The sequence below is a fragment of the Capra hircus genome, chromosome 3 (genome assembly GCF_001704415.2).
Source record: "Capra hircus breed San Clemente chromosome 3, ASM170441v1, whole genome shotgun sequence".
In the NCBI taxonomy this organism is placed as follows: domain Eukaryota; kingdom Metazoa; phylum Chordata; class Mammalia; order Artiodactyla; family Bovidae; genus Capra; species Capra hircus.
The window spans coordinates 70,424,731-70,446,977 of record NC_030810.1 but is presented as its reverse complement, the minus strand read 5'-3'; positions in this window follow the sequence as shown (position 1 = coordinate 70,446,977).

Genomic DNA, 22,247 nt, shown 5'->3' with positions numbered 1-22,247 from the left:
TCCTCTGCCGTGCCCTTCTCCTCCTGCCTTCAATCTTGCCCAGCATCAGGGTCTTTTCCAATGAGTCAGTTCTTCGCATCAGGTGGCCAAAGTATTGGAGTTTCAGCTTCAGCATCAGTCCTCCCAATGAATATTCAGGACTGATTTTCTTTAGGATGGACTGGTTGGATCTCCTTGCAGTCCAAGAGATTCTCAAGAGTCTTCAACACCACAGTTCAAAAGCATCAGTTCTTTGGCACTCAGCTTTCTTTATAGTCCCAACTCTCACATCCATATATGACTACTGGAAAAACCATATCTTTGACTAGACAGACATTTGTTGGCAAAGTAATGTCTCTGCTTTTTAGTAGGCTGTCTAGGTGGGTCATAGCTTTTCTTCCAAGGAGCAAGTGTTGTTTAATTTCATGGCTGCATTCATCATCTGCAGTGATTTTGGAGCCCCCAAAATTAAAGTCTGTCGCTGTTTCCCCATCTATTTGCCATGAAGTGATAGGACTGGACACCATGATCTTAGTTTTCTGAATGTTGAGTTTTAAGCCAACTTTTTTACTCTCCTCTTTCACACTCATCAAGAGGCACTTTAGTTCTTCGCTTTCTGCCATAAGGGTAGTGTCATCTGCATATCTGAGGTTATTGATATTTCTCCCAGCAATCTTGATTCCAGCTTGTGCTTCATCCAGCCCAGCATTTTGCATGATGTACTCTGCATATAAGTTAAGCAGGGTGACAATATACAGCCTTGATGTACTCCTTTCCTGATTTGGAACCAGTCTGTTGTTCTATGTCTTCTGATCCACACAATCAAAGGCTTTGGCATAGTCAGTAAAGCAGAAGTAGATGTTTTTCTGGAACTCTCTTGCTTTTTTGATAATCCAACGGATGTTAGCAATTTGACCTCTGGTTCCTCTGCCTTTTCTAAATCCAGCTTGAACATCTGGAAATTCAGTCATGTACTGTTTAAGCCTGGCTTGGAGAATTTTGAGCATTACTTTGCTAGCATGAGTGCAATTGTGTGGTAGTTTGAACATTCTTTGACATTGCCTTTCTTTGGGATTGGAATGAAAACTGACCTTTTCCAGTCCTATGGTCACTTCTGAGTTTTCCAAATTTGCTGGGATATTGAGTACAGGCCTTTCACAGCATCATCTTTTAGGATTTGAAATAGCTCAACTGGAATTCCATCACTTCCACTAGCTTTGTTCATAGTGATGCTTCCTAAGGCCCACTTGACTTCACATTCCAAGACTCTAGGTGAGTGATCACACCATTGTGGTTATCTGGGTCATGAAGATCTTTTCTTGTACAGTTCTTCTGTGTATTCTTGCCACCTCTTCTTAATATCTTCTGCTTCTGTTAGGTCCATACCATTTCTGTCCTTTATTGAGCCTATCATTGCATGAAATGTTCCCTTGGTATCTCTAGTTTTCTTGAAGAGATCTCTGCTGCTGCTGCTAAGTCGCTTCAGTCGTGTCCAACTCTATGCGACCCCATAGACGGCAGCCCACCAGGCTCCCCCATCCCTGGGATTCTCCAGGCAAGAACACTGGAGTGGGTTGCCATTTCCTTCTCCAATGCATCAAAGTGAAAAGTCAAAGGGAAGTCACTCAGTCGTGTCTGACTCTTAGCGACCCCTTGAACTGCAGCCCACCAAGCTCCTCCATCCATGGGATTTTCCAGGCAAGAGTACTGGAGTGGGGTGCCACTAGTCTTTCCCATTCTGTTGTTTCCCTCTATTTCTTTGCACTGATCACTGAGGGAGGCTTTTTTATCTCTCCTTTCTATTCTTTGGAACTCTGCATTCAAATGGGTATATCTTTCCTTTTCTCCTTTTCCTTTAGCTTCTCTTTTCTCAGTTATTTGTAAGGCCTCCTCAGACAACCATTTTGCCTTTTTTTCATTTCTTATTCTTGCAGATAGTCTTGATCACTGCCTCCTGTACAATGTCACGAACCTCCATCCATAGTTCTTCAGGCAATCTGTCTATCAGATCTAATCCCTTAAATCTATTTGTCATTTCCACTGTATAATCATAAGAGATTTGATTTAGGTCATACCTGGATGGTCTGTTGGTTTTCCCTACTTTCTTCAATTTAAGTCTGAATTTGGCAATAAGGAGTTCATGATCTGAGCCACAGTTAGCTCCCGGTCTTGTTTCTGCTGACTGTATAGAGCTTCTCCATCTTTGGCTGCAAAGAATATAATCAGTCTGATTTTGGTGTTGACCATCTGCTGATGTCCATATGTATGCGCCATGGGCTAAATTAAATTCTTGGTGGATTCAAGATTTTAATATAAAATTCAAATCATAAAATTACTAAAATATAAAAAATACTTATGAATAATCTTGGAAATGGGATTTATAGCACATGAAATATAAAGCTAAGACTTATTTTTAAAATACATAAAAAAGTGGAAAGTGTTCCAGAGATCACCAAAATATTAAAGGGCACATACCAAACTGAAACAAACAAACAAAAAACCAACAAAAAATTAAAGGGCTGATGCCAAACTACAAGGGAGAAAAATGGATGAAGGTTAAGAAGTCTTACAAATCAATGAGAAAAGGATAAATAGCCAAATAGAAAAATGGGCAAGTAAGTCAGAAAAGAAGAAATAGATAGGGTCAATAGGGGACTCCGGAGAAGGCAATGGCACCCCACTGCAGTACTCTTGTCGAAAATCCCATGGACGGAGGAGCCTGGAAGGCTGCAGTCCATGGGGTTGCTGAGTGTTGGACACGACTGAGCGACTTCACTTTCACTTTTCACTTTGATGCATTGGAGGAGATGGCAACCCACTCCAGTGTTCTTGCCTAGAGAATCCCAGAGACGGGGGAGCCTGGTGGGCTGCCATCTATGTGGTCGCACAGAGTCGGACACGGCTGAAGTGACAGCAATAGAGGACTCACTTGTTAGTCCAGTGGCTAAGACTCCCCGTTCCCATCGCAGAGGATTGAGGTTCCTCCTCTGGTGAGGGAACGAGATCTCACATCCTGCAACTAAGAGGTCACATGTCACAACTAAGACCCAGCACTGCCAAATAAATAAGTAAGTTAAAAAAAAAAAAAAGAGGGAGGGGTCAATAAAGATGAATTGTATTCATCTGTAATAAAATGCAAACTAAAACAATATTAAAGTGTCTTTTTTTGCCTGTTGAATTGATAAGGATTATTTTAAGAGACAACATCAGTGTTAGGGTTCTAGAGCAGTTCTCAACTGCTCTTTGACAAAATGTCTGAAAAGCACATACCTTTTAACTAGAAATTCAACACTGGTGTAATGATAAGAAAATGTATCCCAAGGAAATATGTGTGTGTGTCACAATATATTTTTGCAGTTTCCTTCCTTGCTCCCTCCTTCTACCCTACTCCCTCCTCTCTCTCTTTCTATCCACTTTTTCTTTTTTGTTTCATGCTTGGTATTGGTGAAAGTTTGAAAAAAATTAAAAATGTCCAACCAAAAGGGAGCTGATTAAATAAAATATGGTAAATTTATTCAATAAAACATCTACATTATTACCAGTAAAAATGACACCATAGTACAATATTTGAAAAATGTTCATTTATAATATATTAAGTTTTTACAAAAATGGGATACAGAACAAAATGTATTGGGAAAGCGTCTCCTCTCTCCCTCTCTCTGTCTCTCTCTCTCTCTCTCTCTCTCTCTCGGTCTCTCCCTCACCACCAACACAACACCAACATATAATACAATTACTGGAAAGGTACTGGAAAAATATAATAAACTGTGGGGAAGAAGGATTACTGGATTATTAAATATTCTTCCATTGCCTGTCATTATTTTTAAAGTTAGCTACAATGAACAGGAGGTTGGTTTTTTTTTTATTTTTTATTTTTGATAAATGAAAACATTTTAAAATGAAATATATAATGTTACTTGCTAAGTAGCTTCAGTCGTGTCCGACTCTGTGAGACCCCATAGACAGCAGCCCACTACGCTCCTCTGTCTCTGGGATTCTCCAGGCAAGAACACTGGAGTGGGTTGCCATTGCCTTCTCCAATGCATGAAAGTGAAAAGCGAAAGTGAAGTCGCTCAGTCATGCCAACTCTTAGCGACCCCATGGACTGCAGCCTACCAGGCTCCTCTGTCCATGGGACTTTTCAGGCAAGAGTACTGGAGTGGGGTGCCATTGCCTTCTCCGATAATGTTACTTAGTGGTTGCCTTTTCAAAATAGGTAAAAATCATCAGTTAACCATTTGGTTCAGAATGTTTTCATTCCAACAGCTTGATAATCATGATGCGAAATTGAGAAAAAAAAATTTTGAATCTTAAAATGTTATAGAATTGGTAGATCATTTTTCATTTCATAAAGTATCATAATCACTAGTTTTTATTTTTCCTATGGCAATGTTTTATACACAAGAATGGCGGAAATTAGGAATTTGTGCCCTGAAAAATGTACTGAAATGTAAAATCTAAAGTAAGTAATAACTTCCTCCTTTGAATATAACAAAGATGTGGGAAGGGGTAGTAGGCAAGAAGGCTCTGGGTTACCATGGGGATGATTACGTTCTCCAAGGTACATCCCACCCCACTCCTGCTTCTTGGTCAATGACTCACTAGCTCACAGGGGAGTCAACAAATACTGAAGTACATAACTACTACCTGTAAAAAGTGATTTTCATTACCCATAGAGGTGCTGTAAGATACTATTTAAACAAATAAGGAAAACCAATCTAAATTACTATTTAAAATTTTTCCAATTGGTAAGTGATTTTCATTACCCATAGAGGTGCTGTAAGATACTATTTAAACAAATAAGGAAAACCAATCTAAATTACTATTTAAAATTTTTCCAATTGGTGAGTGTTTAAGATGCATGAGAGGACAAATTCTTAACTCAGGTCATTCCAGAACTATTATGTAACAGATTAAAAATAGATATGGATACTAATAAAAATCATTAAAGCAAAATTATGAAACACTTCTAATTAATACTTTAATTGTTTCTTTAAAAACAGCCTTTCCTAAAATAACCTCCAAGGTAGTCCTGTAATTTGTTAATTTTAAGGGTTTGTGTTAAACTTTGGGGCCAGTCAAATTTGGAGGCCAGTTAAGAGAGCTAACAATCTAATTGAGGAGTCCAGATAGCCATCCATCAATCCATTCATCTGTTCAATAAAATATATTGAGAACCTACTATGTGCCGATAATGCAGGGCTTTAAGCATTAAAAAATACCTAAAACATACCTCTACCCTCAAAAGCTCACATTTAGAAGGAGAGATAGATGTCAGTCTCAGTGACCGCCATACCCATTGTTCCTTCTAGCAGAACTCTGACCATGGCCGCTGGGGAATGAGAAGTCCTGGATGGCCATATTCTGCATCAAGGGATCAACCCATGTACCCTTTTCACCTGCTTTCTCTACCATGGCAAAGAAAAAAGCTTTGGTTCAAAAAGTTTCAGCCAGAGAGAGAGACAGGGTAGCAGTCAGATTGTCTCTTTAACAGTTCTAATAACAGATACAGACAGCTAGTTAGTGAGCAGAAACTGAAAGTGATCCTGAAAAGGTTCTTAGAGAATCTAATAGTTTACTGCAGACCTAAAGTCTTACCAATAACACCATCAATTAACATTATTTTTATCAATACAGTAAAATTATGTTGTGTGTCTACAAAATGAACTGTCTGCCAGTACCTACATCAATATTGTCTTATATGGTACAAAACACTGTAAATATTAAATGTATTCCTAACACTAGATATAAAAAATGAAAAGATAATGTGAAAAGAAATTTACATTTATTTACAGATGTAATAAATAATACATGCATTGATAATGAAGAAACAGCAATATAGCTTTCTAGTTCAGTTCAGTTCAGTTCAGTTGCCCAGTCATGTGCACACCAGGCCTCCCTGTCCATCACCAACTCCCAGAGTCTACACAAACTTATGTCCATTGAGTCGGGGATGCCATCCAACTATCTCATCCTCTGTCGTCCCCTTCTTCTGCCTTCAATCTTTCCCAGCATCAGGGTCTTTTCCAATGAGTCAGTTCTTCCCATCAGGTGGCCAAAGTATTGGAGTTTCAGCTTCAGCATCAGTCCTTTCAATGAATATCCAGGACTGATTTCCTTTAGGATGGACTGATTGGATCTCCTTGCAGTCCAAGAGATTCTCAGTGTAATCGGTGTGACTGCTTCACTGTGTGTGGCCTAGCTGATGCACCAATGAAGGGATCTTTATAAAATTTTTTGATATACAGTATTATAATCATTCATAATACAGTATTGGAAACATTGGTACATTTTAAAACAGAAAATACTTACCTGTGATGAAAGACTGATATGTACTTTCTCCAATTATGAGAGAGAGAAGCATACACTATGGCAACGCATTCTTTAAAAGCAAAGTTATAAAGCAGTAAGAAAACTAACATATTATTAATTTTATACTAAATATCACTCATCTTATGTCTCTGTAAGGATAGACTAGTGTCTGCATATATTTTATTGTTGTTCAGTCCGTCAGTTGGGTCTGCCCCTTTGCAACCTCGTGGACTGCAGCACGCCAGGCTTCCCTGTCCTTCACCATCTCCCAGAGCTTACTCAAACTCATGTCCATTGAGTCAGTGATGCATCCAACCATCTCAATCTGTGTCGTCCCCTTCTCCTCCTGCCTTCAATCTTGCCCAGCATCAGGGGCTTTTCCAATGAGTAGGCTCTTTGTATCAGGTGGTCAAAGTATTGGAGCTTCAGCTTCAGCATCAATTCTTCCAGTGAATATTCAGGACTGATTTCCTTTAAGATTGATGGGTTTGATCTTCTTGCTGTCTGAGGGATTCTCAAGAGTATTCTCCAGGACCACAGTTCAAAAGCATCAATTCTTTGGCACTCAGCCTTCTTTATGGTCCAAATCCCACATCCATAGAGGACTACTGGAAAAACCATAGCTTTGACTAAACAGACCTTTATACACAGCTCATCTGTGAGTTTTTCAAGTTGTCAAAAGTCTCCGAAAAATGTTCCAAAATATTTATTGAAAAAATTCCCATGTAAGTGGATGAACTCAAGGGTCAACTTAATGGATTTCAGTTCAGTTGCTCAGTCATATCCAACTCTTTGGGACACAATGGACTGCAGCATGCTAGGCCTCCCTGTCCATCACCAACTCCCAGAGTTTACTCAAACTAATGTCCATTGAGTCAGCGATGCCATCCAACCATCTCATCCTGTCTTCCCCTCTCCTCCCGCCTTCAATCTTTCCCAGCATCAGGATCTTTTCAAATGAATCAGTTCTTCGCTTCAGGTGGCCAAAGAATTAGTTTCAGCTTCGGCATCAGTCCTCCCAATGAATATTCAGGACTGATTTCCTTTAGGATGGACTGGTTGGATCCCCTTGCAGTCCAAGGGACTCTCAAGAGTCTTCTCCAATACCACACTTCAAAAGCATCAATGCTTGGGCACTCAGCTTTCTTTATAGTCCAACTCTGACATCCATACATGACTACTGAAAAAACCATAGCTTTGACTAGATGGACCTTTGTTGGCAAAGTAATGTCTCTGCTTTTTAATATGCTGTCTAGGTGGGTCATAACTTTTCTTTCAAGGAGCAAGTGTCGTTTAATTTCATGGCTGCATTCATCATCTGCAGTGATTTTGGAGCCTCCAAAAATAAAGTCTCTCACTGTTTCCACATCTATTCGCCATGAAGTGATAGGACCAGATGAATTTCAAGCCAACTTTTTCACTCTCCTCTTTCACTTTCATCAAGAGGCTCTTTAGTTCTTCTTAGCTTTCTGCCATAAAGGTGGTGTCACCTGCATATCTGAGGTTATTGATATTTTTCCCAGAAATCTTGATTCCAGCTTATGCTTCTTCCAGCCCAGTGTTTCTCATGATGTACTCTGCATATAAGTTAAATAAGCAGGGTGACAACATACAGCCTTGACATACTCTTTCCTGATTTGGAACCAGTCCGTTGTTCCATGTCTGGTTCTAACTGTTGCTTCTTGACCTTCATACAGATTTTTCAAGAGGCAGGTCAGGTGATTTGGTATTCCCATCTCTTGAAGAATTTTCCACAGTTTGTTGTGATCCACACAGTCAAAGGCTTTGGCGTGGTCAATAAAGCAGAAGTAGATGTTTTTCTGGAACTCTCTTGCTTTTTCAATGATCCAACAGATGCTGGCAATTTGATTTCTGGTTCCTCTGCCTTTTTCTAAATCCAGCTTGAACATCTGGAAGTTCACGGCCATGTACTGTTGAAGCCTGGCTTGAAGAATTTTGAGCACTACTTTGCTAGCGTGTGAGATAAGTGCCACTGTGCAGTAGTTTGAACATTCTTTTTGTTACACATCATGTAATTCCAGCACTCAAACTTTGTTTATACTGTTCACTCTCCCTCAACAGAACTTTCCTTTCAACTGTCATTAAATTCAACTCTCTGACTACTGCATGCTTGCATGCCCAGCTGAATACACAGCACGCCAACTGGTCCCACTTTAGTAAACATCTCTTAGTGCTGCCCACAGTCATACGACATTCCCTTGATCCATTCAGTCTCCCACCACTGCTTCTCCTCTCCTCAAAACTCCAACATCTCCCCATCCTGCTTCTCAGTGGATGACCTTGCTCCCTGTTTCACTGTAAAAGGAAAAGCCTTTTACAGAAGAAAATTGACACAAAAAGGAGAACTCACAATGTTCGGTTGGGGTACTTCACTCATTTCCCCTCCACCTAGACTCTTACCATACTCCTGATCATTTTGGCCCTAATCTGTTGGGCCATAATGTTATTCTGATATAGAAATAGAGAAGAAAAGTAATGAAGAATAAAGAAAATCATTATCTATATGTTGTGTTTGTAGTTTATTTTTAATATTCAAATATGTGATGTAATTCTCATGCTTCTAGGAGATTTTTCTAATAATGTTTTCAGGCCACAAGGCAGATAGTGCTTTTATCTGAAGCATGGTAGAATTATCACCCTCATCCTCCTCAATCCAGACAGCCTCAGAAAGTAAACTCAAACTCATCCTAGGACTACCAGACAGCCTCTTTTCTATTGTAAAACACTGAATTTTTTCATTTAGACAGTTGCTTTCAGACTTTTTGTTGTTGTTTACGTCCTACAATAAGAAATATATTTTACATGCCCATAGTACCCACACATAAGCACAGTCACATATATAACTGAGACCAAACTTTCACCAGATAGCACTTATCTTTACAATAATCTTTGCTAATCTTTTCAGTGCAATGCACTCTTATATTTTCCAATCTATTTTTCCAATGCTCATTGTAATATAATAAATAGATTCATTACTTACTGAGTCAAAGCCCATGGTTTGGAAAATAATTCATTAAGGGATACTTGGGTTAATAGACAAAATCTTTAAGACTTAGTGAACAAATATATGAACATTAATTTAGAACTCACTCAACTATCACCACCTTCAATGGAATGGCCATGTAATTCGCTGGTTTGCTAAGAATAAATGACTCATTTTACTTTGTATCTATGTTGTAAAAAGCAAAGCTGATCTCAGAACAACTAAGGTAAAATCAATTCAAAAAGGGAAACAGCTCCTTCTTATTGTTCTTTTTTGTTCTCCATTAGCATAAACACCACTATTCAAGTAGGCTCTGCATTACTGAAAATAAAGCCCTGGATTGGGGTACGGGACTAGACAGATTCAGTTCAGTTCAGTTCTGTCACTCAGTCGTGTCTGACTCTTTGCGACCCCATGAATCGCAGCACGCCAGACCTCCCTGTCCATCACCATCTCCCAGAGTTCACTCAGACTCACGTCTATCGAGTCCGTGATGCCATCCAGCCGTCTCATTCTTGGTCGTCCCCTTCTCCTCCTGCCCCCAATCCCTCCCAGCATCAGAGTCTTTCCAATGAGTCAATTCTTCGCATGAGGTGGCCAAAGTACTGGAGTTTCAGCTTTAGCATCATTCCTTCCAAAGAAATCCCAGGGTAGATCTCCTTCAGAATGGACTGGTTGGATCTCCTTGCAGTCCAAGGGACTCTCAAGAGTCTTCTCCAACACCACAGTTCAAAAGCATCAATTCTTCGGCGCTCAGCCTTCTTCACAGTCCAACTCTCACATCCATACATGACCAGAGGAAAAACCATAGCCTTGACTAGACGGACCTTAGTCGGCAAAGTAATGTCTCTGCTTTTGAATATACTATCTAGGTTGGTCATAACTTTTCTTCCAAGGAGTAAGACAGATTAGGTGACTTCTAAATTACTTTCTAATCCTAAAATTTTATTCCTTCAACAAGTATTTACTAATTGCATGGTATGGATGCCAGGCGCTATACCAGGAGACAGGGGCCCAGCAGTGAACAAGACACACAATGCTGATACTGTGGAGAAGCTAACACTCAAGTTAAAGAGACAGAGAATAAATAAATAGAGAGGACACAGCTAAATTCCAAAGGAAATAAAAAGATAAATGATAGCAAATAATAGAAATGACCTACTATTCTTATCTGGGGCTTCCCAGGTGGCTCAGTGGTAAAGAATCTGCCTGCCAGTGCAGAAGACGCAGGAGATACAGGTTTGACCCCTGGGTTGGGAAGATCGTTTGGAGGAGGAAATGGCAACCTGCTCCAGTATTCTTGCCTGGGAAATCCCATGGACAGAGGAGTCTGGCAGGCTACAGTCCATGGGCTTGCAAAGAGTCGGACATGACTGAGTGACTAAACAACAACTATTCTTCCCTATTATTATTAATTATACTACTGCTTCCCTGGGGGCTCAGCAGTCAAGAATTTGCCTTCAACGCAGGAGCTGCAGGAGACTTGGATTCAATTCCTGGGTCAGGAAGATCCCTTGGAGGAGGCCATGGCTACCCACTCCAGTATTCTTGCCTGGAGAATCCTATGAACAGAGAGGAGCTTGGCAGGCTATAGTCCATAGGGTTGCAAAGAGTCCAACATGACTGAAGCGACTTAGCACACACGTACCATTACTGCAGAACTAGCAGCAATCTGATAATTACCTTTATCATGGTCAGGGAAGGCCCATCTGGGAAGGTGACATTTAATCTGAAACCTGAAGAATGAGGAGGAGCCAGCTGTGGACTGGGCCAGAAGAATAGCCTTTCTAGGCAGTGGAATAGCAAGTACAAAGGCCCTAATTCTGGAAAGAGCTTGTTAGGTCCTAGCAACTGACAGAGGGCTGACATGACTGAGCCAAGTGAGCAGGCAGAGAGGGCATGAAATGAGTCTGGAGAAGGGAGAAGATAAGGGCCTTGAAGGGAAGCGTATGGAGTTCAGATTCTATTCTGTGTTAATGGGCAGCCATCAAAAGGACTTCAGCAAAGAAGGGCCATGATATGATTTTAAAAGAACACTGGATATGGTGTGGAGAATGTGTTTGAAGTAGAGAAATTGTTTTAGGAGTCCAGGCAAGAGATGCCAGGGCTTGATTATGGTGGTGGTGAACTCTAAAGTCCTGTTTTGCTGGCAGTTAATAGACAATATGACAGTAGTTCTGCTTATTTGAAAGTGTTGCTTATTTTGCCTGCAAAGGAAATATTACTCCATCTTTGCTAAAGAGCTTAAATCCAAGGGCTCTAAACTTCTGTGTCTGTATCTGCATGTGTGTGAGCATGCACTCACACATGCATGCTCAAGGGTGGGGTGGGGTGGGGTCGGGCAGTGGTGGCTGTTTTTAATATCCCAGAGCTGCTTTGTAACCATGGATGTGTAGGAGTTGGTTGGAGGGTGGAAGGACAGGAGTGAGCTGCGACTACTGGAAAGCAGACATGGATGCCAAGGTGCATGCAGAATAAGGCAGATGCATGTACTGTAGCTCCCTGGGAATTCCATCAAGCTCAGGAAGCGTTAAAGATGCTGTGTATACAAGGCCCACCTTGGTCAAACAGGGGGAAAATATGTATAATCATCAAATTCACTTGGAAAAGTCTAAGATATCGGAGTAAGAGGACGTTATTTACTTGACAGTCTCAAAGCCTCAAAACTTCCTGGAGAAAACGATGTAAGAATTTGATGGTTAGTCCCCTAGAATACAATGATTATATTTCCTAAACCCAACAGGAGACTTTTTCTAACAGGTTTGGTGGTAGGGTGGGGGGAAGGATGCGGCTGCCTGGGAAGGGAGGAAACTCATTTTAAGGTAGCAGAAAATCAAGAGAGGCAACCTTCTGTCTGTGAAGAATTGCTTATTATGACATAGATTAATGCTTGTCTGTCCCAGTCATTGAAGAAATTGTTTTAAATTCTTAACAAAGAACAGTGAAACTGAAAAACAACAACAACAACAACAACTGACTCTTGGAGGCTTAAACTGTGTTAGCCCATTAGCCCAAGGGCCGGTTTACAACTGAGATCTGTATTGTTCACCAGAAGGGAGGGCTTGGGAATCCCTACCTGCTCCTCCATCAATTTTGAGCAGAGCCCCAGCAGGAGTAGGGAAAGACTGCTGCAGAGTCCTGGCTGGAGTTCTGGCAGGAGGCTGATTTTGAGCAGGCTGATTTCAAGCTCCTAAAACTTGAGAGACCACACAGGGCCAATGAAAATGAGAAAAAGTTAGGAAGTTGAATGTCCTTATAAGGAAGTCAGAGAGGGAACTTAGAGCCAAATACCACTAATTTTGTCCTCCTGGGAAAATGAAGATTACAATTGGTGGGTTGGAATAAGTACTGTTGAATCCTAAAGCAAGCTGTGGAATCTTCTTTGGAAATTCACAAGAATAAATTAAACCAATACATAGTCTAGGAATAGTTTATATCCACATCTGCTTGGAGGTGAGAAAATAGATCAGGGAAATTCCTAGCACCCCAACAGGTGTTCAGAAAAAAAGAGAACAATCACAGACACACATTCAGAGTGATATTGTGTTCTTTACTCCTACACATGTGGTTGACCCAGTGTGGACTCCTCAAAAAGTAGGCTCCCTAATCAAGATTCCATATCAGGCACAGGCTAAAAGAGGTTGAGCAATGTCTAACTTAGAACCCTTTGCTCCATAGACATATATAGAATAGAGGCTTAATCTTAAAAGCCCTTGTTCGAGCCAGGTATGAGGCCCTATAGAAGTGTATCTGACTGCTGATCAGTTATGGTTGTGTGTTCATGTCCAATCTGGTTCTTTAGTCACACTTGTAAAGAGCTTATGTTGTTGTTTAGTTGCTAACAGTCCGACTCTTTGCGACCCCATGGATTGTAGCCTGCCAAGCTCCTTTGTCCATGGGATTTCCCAAGGAAGAATACTGGAGAGGGTTGCCATTTCCTTCTCCAGGGGATCTTCATGACCAGAGATCAAACCCATGTCTCCTGCATTGGTAGGTAGATTCTTTATCACTGAGCCACCAGGGAAGCCTAAACAGCATATAGGTTTTTGCAAAAAGGCAGGTCAAAAGCTTGCATGAAGCTCTTAATGTGTGATATCACACAGAAACATATTTGACTTTCTGAAATGTCTCAGAAATGAATCACACATGTTGCTTTCTGCTTTCAGAATAGATTAGAACTGGTTGAGCATGTCCAGCCCGTTGATCTGGCTTTCAAAATCTGTGTACATAAGGGCATTTCTCTAAGGAAAAATAATTAACAATGCTTTCATCTGTCAGAAATGTTCTTTGTTTAATTACTCTTTTATCACCTTCATAAATTCACTTTCAGTTCACAGCAACATCCTGGAAGGGTAGTATATGTGAGCCAATAAAAATGAAGTAACGAAAAAAATATTATGAGTCATTTTAAGAAAATATAGACAAAAAAAGTTGATTAAGAAAATAAATTTTGCAGCCCAGACATACCTTGAACAGAACTTTTTGTTCAAATGTAAAAAATGTCAAACACATATAAGAAAAAAATGCCTATGTAATTCTTGCAAAAGATAAAGATTGTTGATGGGAAAGAGAGAAATAAGCATGGATAACAAGGTACGAATTTAATTCTTGTGAAACACCTAGACTCTAATGATGGGAAGCAGAGATAGTTGTGTGGATGCGGGCACATGCAAGGATTCACTTAAGGTTATAAGGAAAGGCCATAGGGACAGAAAGCATTGATGCTCATACTTCACTTAGTTTGGTCCTGTGCTGTCAGATACAGCAGATCCTTTAAACAGAGGGAGGAAAACAAAAACAAAACACAACAAATGAATCAAAGGAAATTAATTCTAGGCCAGAATTTTAAATGATGTGAGATTAGTGTTTTTGAAAGCCCATGGTATCTAAAAGGATAAAAAATCAAATTTCTTTTTAGGAAACAATCAGAGGTCAAAACAATAAACTCAGCTATTGATTTTTTTCTTAGAAAAAAACACACAATTTGAACAGTGAGAGAAGAATCTAATCTAGAATGGTTCATTACATTTCTGAAATTCCTGCCCAACCTATTTCTATAAGCCAAACACTTTATGTCCCATATCACATAGAAAAGAGGATTTCCCTTCTCCTATCTTCTCTCAACCTACTTGCAGAATAAAGAAATAGCCATTTTAAATGAACATTTCTTGTGCATCTATTTAGTGGCCTATATTGTTCTAAGTACTAGAAAACAGCTGTAAATAAGACAGACAGTAATAATGCCCCCAAGGAGTCTATGTCCTAGTGAAGGAGGACAAGTAATAAACATACTAAAAAATAAACGAAGAACTTCAGGTACTGACACATATTATGAAAGAGCTATAACAGGATACGGATGAAGGTGACTAAGGAGATGTAGTACTACTTTAGCTACAGTGGTCAAGGATGGCCTCTCTGAGAAAGTGACATTTGAGTCATTTTTTTTTTTTTACCATCTAAATGATAAAAAAAGAAAGCACATGAAGATCTAGAGGAGCTCTCCAAACAGAATAAGTGATAGGTGGGATGGCTTGAGGCAGGAACAAGCTTCCAATATTCGTGGGACAGAAAGATCACAGTGGTTAGAACTCAATGAACAAGGGGAAGAGTGGAGGGAGATGAGAACAAGAGGCAGGTGGAGCAAGATTTGGAGGGCCTCACAGACCCTGATAAGTCTGTAGGTTGTTCTGATTGCAATAGGAAGTCTTTAGAAAATTATATTCTTTGATTTGTACTTTGCAGAGATTACTCTGGCTGTTACATGAATAGAAGAAGAGTGAGGGGCCAGGAGTACAACGAGAAGACCAGTGGAAGGTGATGATGGCATTGACATAGATCAGAAGTGTAGAGAAGGAGAGAAGTGGTTGGGTTCAGGATATTTTGGAAATTGGAGCCAATATCGATGAACGTGAAGTAGAAATTTATTGAGGAGCTGAAAGTGCTATGTGAGGAAAAGAAAAGAGCCAATAGGGCTCCTAGGCATGTGTCTTGGGCAATTTAGTGTATATGTTTATTACTTACTAGGATGGGGAGGCTGGGAATCAAAGACTTTGTTTTGGCTATGTTACATTTGAGATGCTTATTAGACATCTTAGTGGATATGTTCAGTAGTGGGCTGGATATACAAGTCTGGAAGTCAGGTGAGAATTTGGAGGTTAGATATATGAACTTGAAAGTCATCAGCATATGAAGGTCTTTGAAGCAATAGGACTTGATGGGATCCCCTAAGGAGATAATACATAGAGATGTAAGAACAGAACTCTGGATACTCCAACATTTAGAAGTCCAGGACAGGTGGTCTCCCTTCACGTCCAAGGCAATTTTTTTATATGTTCTCTGATTTGACCCAACCTATCCCTTCTGCAGCAGATTTAAAATGGCTGTAAATTCTGACGTTCCTCTCACCAGGAGGTGGAGTCTAAGTACCTTCCCCTTGAATCTGGGCTGTCACTAAAGTCAGTGACTTATTTGACCAACAGAAGTCATCAGAAGAGACATTCTGTGACATAAGACTAGGTCTTGTGACTTCTTTCCAGGATATTTGGGAGTTTCTCTTTGGAAGACTGAGCCATGATGTAAGAAGGACTATCATCCTGAGACTGGCCTGGGAAAGGCCACCCCTAGAAACCATGGTTGCATTTCCACCTCAGCCCAACCTTCTAGTCACACTTCCAAGGCATCAGAAGTATGGATGAACCAATCTTGTACTTTCCAGACTAACTCATCCATCCACCAATTGATCTGGAAAGTGACCTTATATGATATCACATGGGGCAGAAGAATCGCCCAGCTTAACTCTGCCCAAATTGCTGATGTTAAAATCATGAGCTACAATAAAAAGAGTTGCTAAGTTTGGGATAATTTGTTATGCAACAGTAGAAAACTGTAACACCTTCCTTCTTCCTCTGTGTCCTTTTTTGTAATCAATTCTCATCACTTTCAGATCATCCTATCTTCTCTCAGGGCTGGATGAAGCATAAGGTGGAATCAAGATTGCCGGGAGAAATATCAATAACCTCAGATATGCAGATGACACCACCCTTATGGCAGAAAGCGAAGAGGAACTGAAGAACCTCTTGATGAAAGTGAAAGAGAAGAGTGAAAAAGCTGGCTTAAAACTCAACATTTAAAAAAAGAAGATATGGCATCCAGTCCCATCACTTCATAGCAAATAGATGGGGAAACAAAGGAAACAGTGACAGACTTTGTTTTCTTGGGCTTCAAAATCACTGCAGATGGTGACTTCAGCCATGAAATCAAAAGACGCTTGCTCCTTGGAAGAAAGGCTATGACCAACCTAGACAGCATATTAAAAAGCAGAGACACTTTGCCAACAAAGGTCCATATAGTCAGAGCTATGGTTCTTCCAGTACTCATGTATGGATGTGAGAGTTGGACCATAGAGAAAGCTGATCGCTGAAGAATTGATGCTTTCCAATTGTGATGTTGGAGAAGTCGCTTGAGAGTCCCTTGGACTGCAAGGAGATAAAACCAGTCAATCCTAAAGGAAATCAGTCCTGAATATTCACTGAAAGGACTGATGCTAAAGCTGAAGCTCCAATACTTTGTCCACCTGATGCAAAGAACTGATTTACTAGAAAAGACCCTGATGCTGTAAAAGATTGAAGGAGGGAGGAGAAGGGGACGACAGAGGATGAGATGGTTGGATGGCATAACCAACGCGATGGACATGAGTTTGACCAAGCTCTGGGAGTTGGTGATGGACAGGGAAGCCTGGCATGCTACAGTCCCTGGGGTCACAAAGAATCGGACACGACTGAGCAACTGAACTGAACTGACTTTCTCTCACACACATTGTTTTGTTAAAACTTTTCCTTCCTTACTGATTCTTTTCTTCCACCTATAAGTATGCTCAGTGTTTCCCATTGTGGTAAAAAATCTCTAACTTTCAGCTCCCATTCATCAACATACTGCAAAACCTGGCTTTTGCGTTCAGCATACCCCTGAATAAGATCAATGAAATTGATCTCATTGAATTCAACAAAATCAATTCCTAACTGACAAAGCCATTGTATGAATATATTTTTCTTACCTCAAATTGAACTACTATATCTAGTTTTCAATCTCTCATTATGATTTTTTAAGGATGAGGACAGTTGATGTGGCTGGTCTGAAATAAGGTGAGAATCAGAACTAGTCTGTACAGCCAACAACTTCAGGATGTTAAAGGCATGAGTTTCTTCTGCTGAAATATGAGAGGCACCTCAAAACCAGGAAAGCTCCCGGAGACAAAATGGATCCAGAAAGAATGAACCAGGTAGAACAGAGTTGGGTAAGTGAAAGGAAAATACCAATAATAAGAAATTATTTGATTTAGAACTTTGGTTCAGCATCCTGGACAAGAAGCAGGATCAAACTCCTCAGAGAAGAGCAGTAGATCGTTAAAAAGGAGGGTGGAGAATAAGCAACAGAAAGTCCTTAAGCAGATTCTTAAACTTTAACGTGCTTATCAATCAACTAGGGAAGTCTCATTTAAGATGCAGATTCCCCTCCCTTGCCAAAGAGATTCTGGTTTTGGACCCGAAATTTCCATTTCAAATAAGCATCCAACATCATTCTACTACAGGTAGTCTTCAGGCCAGATTTTAAGAAATACCACAAAAGCAAGAGAATGTCTTGGCTTGGGTGTTCCAGGATGAAGCCATTTGGTTATTCTTTACACAGTTAACTCATTAATTTCTCATGATTGCATAATCAATGCTTGGTTCAGCTGGGACACTGGGACACTTGAGTGGAGTTTCTCTCTCTATCCATATAGTTTCAGGACCTCTTTCTCTCTACATGGATTCTTTTTTTTTTTTAATTTTATAGTGGAGTATAGTTGATTAACAATTATGTGTTAGTTATATGTGTACAGCAAAGTGATTCAGTTATACTTGTACAAGTATCCGCTCTTTTGCAAATTCTTTTCCCATTTAGGTTATTACAGAATATTGAGCCAAGTTCCCTGTGCTATACAGTAGGTCTTTTTTGATTGTCTATCTTAAATATGGCTATATGGCCTCTTTACATGGCTTCTTTTCATGTGGTCTCTACAGCAGAATAGCCAGACTTCTTAACAGGGTGATTCAAGATTCCCAATAGCACAAAATGAAAGGCCCTCAACCTCCTCAAAGTTGAGGCCTGGGGCTGCCTGACATGGTATCACTTTTGCTACATGCTGTTGGTTGAAGCAAATCACAGGCTTAGTTTACATCTAAGGGGTAGGGACTATATGGGTATGTGATCAGTGAAAGATGCTATTCACTAACAAGCTGTAATGTAACAGATTACAGGGAAAATAAAGAAAGAAAAAAACAAGACAAAGTTAGGGATGTTGGGAGCAGGAATGTGTAAGGTTAGGAAAAAATATGCACACCACAAAGCATGTTCACTTTTTATAGGTGAACTACAAGTTGGGCTGTGAGTTTCCCAGCAGCCAAGACCAGTTATGATTAAATGAGCTAATATAAAGAATGATACTGTATTACTATTAATAAATCAAAATAATAGTTATTATTGCAGTAGTCTAAGAGATAATGGAGATAGAAATAATACACATGGGAATAAGAGGCCTAAAAAATTGAGACAGATTTGGCATCTAATGAGATGTGAAAAGAGGGAAAGAGAATTAGCATCAATTTTATTAGGTATATAATGGCACTAGAATTATGTAGAAGGCTGTCTTTTTTTTTTTACAGATATATACTGAAATATTAAGGATTTGCTATCATGATATCTATAATTTACTTGAAATGTTTTAGCAAAAAATATAGAAATATGGAAAAATATTAATAATGGTTAAATCCAAATAACTGATAAGTGTTGGTTTATTATATTGTGTTCTCTGCTTTTCTAATGTTTGAAAGGCTTACTAGTAAAAAGTGAAACAAACAAATAAACGTCAAAGGAATTATTTGTCTTCTATATTCTAGGCTCTGTCTTACGGGCTTGTGAACATCAGCAAATAGAACAGACCAAAATCACTGCCCTTAAGGAGCTTACACTGTAGCAGAGGGAGACGGAAAATAAATACTAAACAAAATAAATAAGAGGTGCAAAGTACCATGAAAAGGAAGAACAGGCTTAGGAAGATGGGGAGTGCAAAGATGGGGAGCAAGTACAGCTTGAAACATGGCGGCCAAGGTCAGCATTATGGAAAGGGAGACACCTGAAGAAAGACTTGAGGGATGGGAGGGAGTTGTTCTATGCATATCTGAAAAGAGCATTTGAGGCCAAGAAAACGTGCAATTGTACCTGGCATGTTCACTTTCTATGAACAGCAAGAAGCCCAGTGAGACTGAAGCAAAGTGAGCCAGCAAGGGAGCAGGGGAGAAAATCGGGGAAGGGGGCCAGTGAGAATAATTTAGCTTTTATTGTGAATGAAACAGAGAGTTGCCAGAGTTCTCAATCAGAGAAATGACTGAGCTGAATTCTGTTTTTAAAGGTCACTGTAGCTGCTGTGAGAAAGGACAGTAGGGAGAGTGAGGATGGAATCAAGGACACAAGTTCAGCAGCACCTGTGGAAATCCAAGGTCTTCTGAGTCAGCATTGTGAAACTAAATATGAAACTAAATAAAAAAACTATAAATGTCCTCAGAGAAAATGGGAAAAACTAAGTGCCTTGACATAGTTAAAGCTTTCTTAGGCAGGACACGTAAGCAACTAACCCTAAATGAAAAATCTGATGTATTACTTTATCAAAATTTAAGATTTTAGTTCATTAAAATATATCATGAGGAAAGTAAAAAGGGAAGCTATAAACCAGGAGAAAATATTCATACTACATATATCTTGGGCTTCCCTAGTGGTTCAGGAGGTAAAGAATCCACTCGCAACATAAGAGACCTGGGTTCGATCCCTGGGTTGGGAATATCCCCTGGAGAAGGGAAAGGCAACCCACTCCAATATTCTTGGCTGGAGAATCCCATGGACAGAGGAGCCTGGAGAGCAACAGTTCATGGGGTCACAAAGAGTCAGACAGGACAGAGCAGCTAACACTTTCACTTTCACATAAATCTTACAAAGGAGTCATATTCAGAATCCCACAATTCAACAATAATAAGTTAAACAAAACTATAAATATAGGCAAAAATTTAAACCATTATTTCATAAAGAAGATATTCAAATGGCTATATACTCTGAAAATGTGCTTGCTCAATATCATTTGTCATCAGAAAAATTAAAGTTAAAACCACAATGAGATACCACTATATACCCTCCAGAATGACTAATACATAAAAGACTGGCTCCACCAACTGTCTCTGAAAGTTGTCCAACCCTTCAGCACAGTTCACAGGGAGTCTGAGGAGACAAGCTGGCGGAGCAGGAGGGAGGCCCCGCCTGCTCCATTAATATGTTGTGGCGAGAATGTGGAATAGCTGGAACTAGAGTACCATGCTGCTGGGAGTGTGAAGTGGTTCAACTGCTTTGGAGAACTGTTTGGCAGGTTTTTTATAAAGTTAAACATACATTTACCTTATGACCCAGTAATTCCATTTCCAGACACCCCAAGGAAAAGAATGTTATCAAAGAGGCAAACTTAACAGTAGATTTATTTATAGTAGCCCAAAACAACCTACTCCATCAACAGAGTGAGGAAACAACTGCAGTATTTTCACACAGTGAAATACTTGGCAATAAAAAAGAACAAACTACTTATACATGCAACAACATGGATGGGTCTAAACACCATGTGAGTAGACTTCCTGGCCCAGTGGTTAAGACTCCATCTGCTGATACCGGAACACTGGTTCGATCTCTGGTCCGGGAAGATTCTGTATGTCACAGGGCAACTAGGCCCGTGTACCACAACTACTGCAAGGAGATCAAACCAGTCAATCCTAAAGGAAATCAGTCCTGAATATTCATTGCAAGGACTGATGCTGAAGCTTTTGAGTTTGCTCCAATACTTTGGCCACCTGGTGCAAAGAACTGACTCACTGGAAAAGAGCCTCATGTTGCAAAAGATTGAAGACAGGAGGAGAAGGGGATGACAGAGGAGAAGATGGTTGGATGGCATCATCGACTCAATGGACATGAGTTTGACCAAGCTCTGGGAGTTGGTGATGGACAGGGAAGCCTTGTGTGCTACAGTCCATGGGGTCGCAAAGAGTCAGACATGACTGAGTGACTGAACTGAACTGAACCACAACTACTGAAGCCTGAATTCCTATAGTGTTTCAGTCTTATTAGACCCTGGCTAAAAAGATTAAGAATTGAGGGAGATAATTAGTAGGTTAAAGAAGAGAATTCTGTATATAAGACAATCTAGTGCCCTCCTACAGGAAAAATTAAATGAAAAAAACTTGATATGTGTTTCAGCTGATCCAAAGTATGTTTGTTTATTTGTTGTATCTTTGATAAGCAGGAAAAATATTTCTTTATACAGAAGAGACACAGAGCAATTCTTCCTTTCCCCCTTGACCCAGTCTTCACAGAGTGGTTGAGGACTAATTCAGCAAGCATTTCAACAAGAAACAAATTCCCATGAGTGAGGACTGAGGTAGAGAACAAAACCAGTAGGGCTTATGACAGTCTTGGTCAAAAATAAAGAGCGAGAGCCCTATCAGAAGAGAGGCTATGTCTATTTCATCCTCCAACATATCCTCTCTAACCTGCTCAATGCCTGGTCATTTAAAAGACACAGATGAAGCAAAATGGCCAAGAGCTTGGTCAGATGGGAATGGTAAGGCTGAAACATCTTTTCAGGAGGATTTAATACCTAATCAATGGAAAGTTGGGGTAAGCCTTAGTTGGCGAAATTTATAGGCAGAGCTCCCAGTGGGTCTTGCTGCTCAGACTTTAGGCCTTTATTTTATTTAGAGATGCTCAAACCTGCCCCTGTGGAAATAGGTGGGACCAGAGAATTTGTATAAGTCCCAATCACTCCTGCTCTTGATAGAGCGTTAAATCAAGTGCAGGATGATCTCTTTTAACCTCTGCTGCTGCT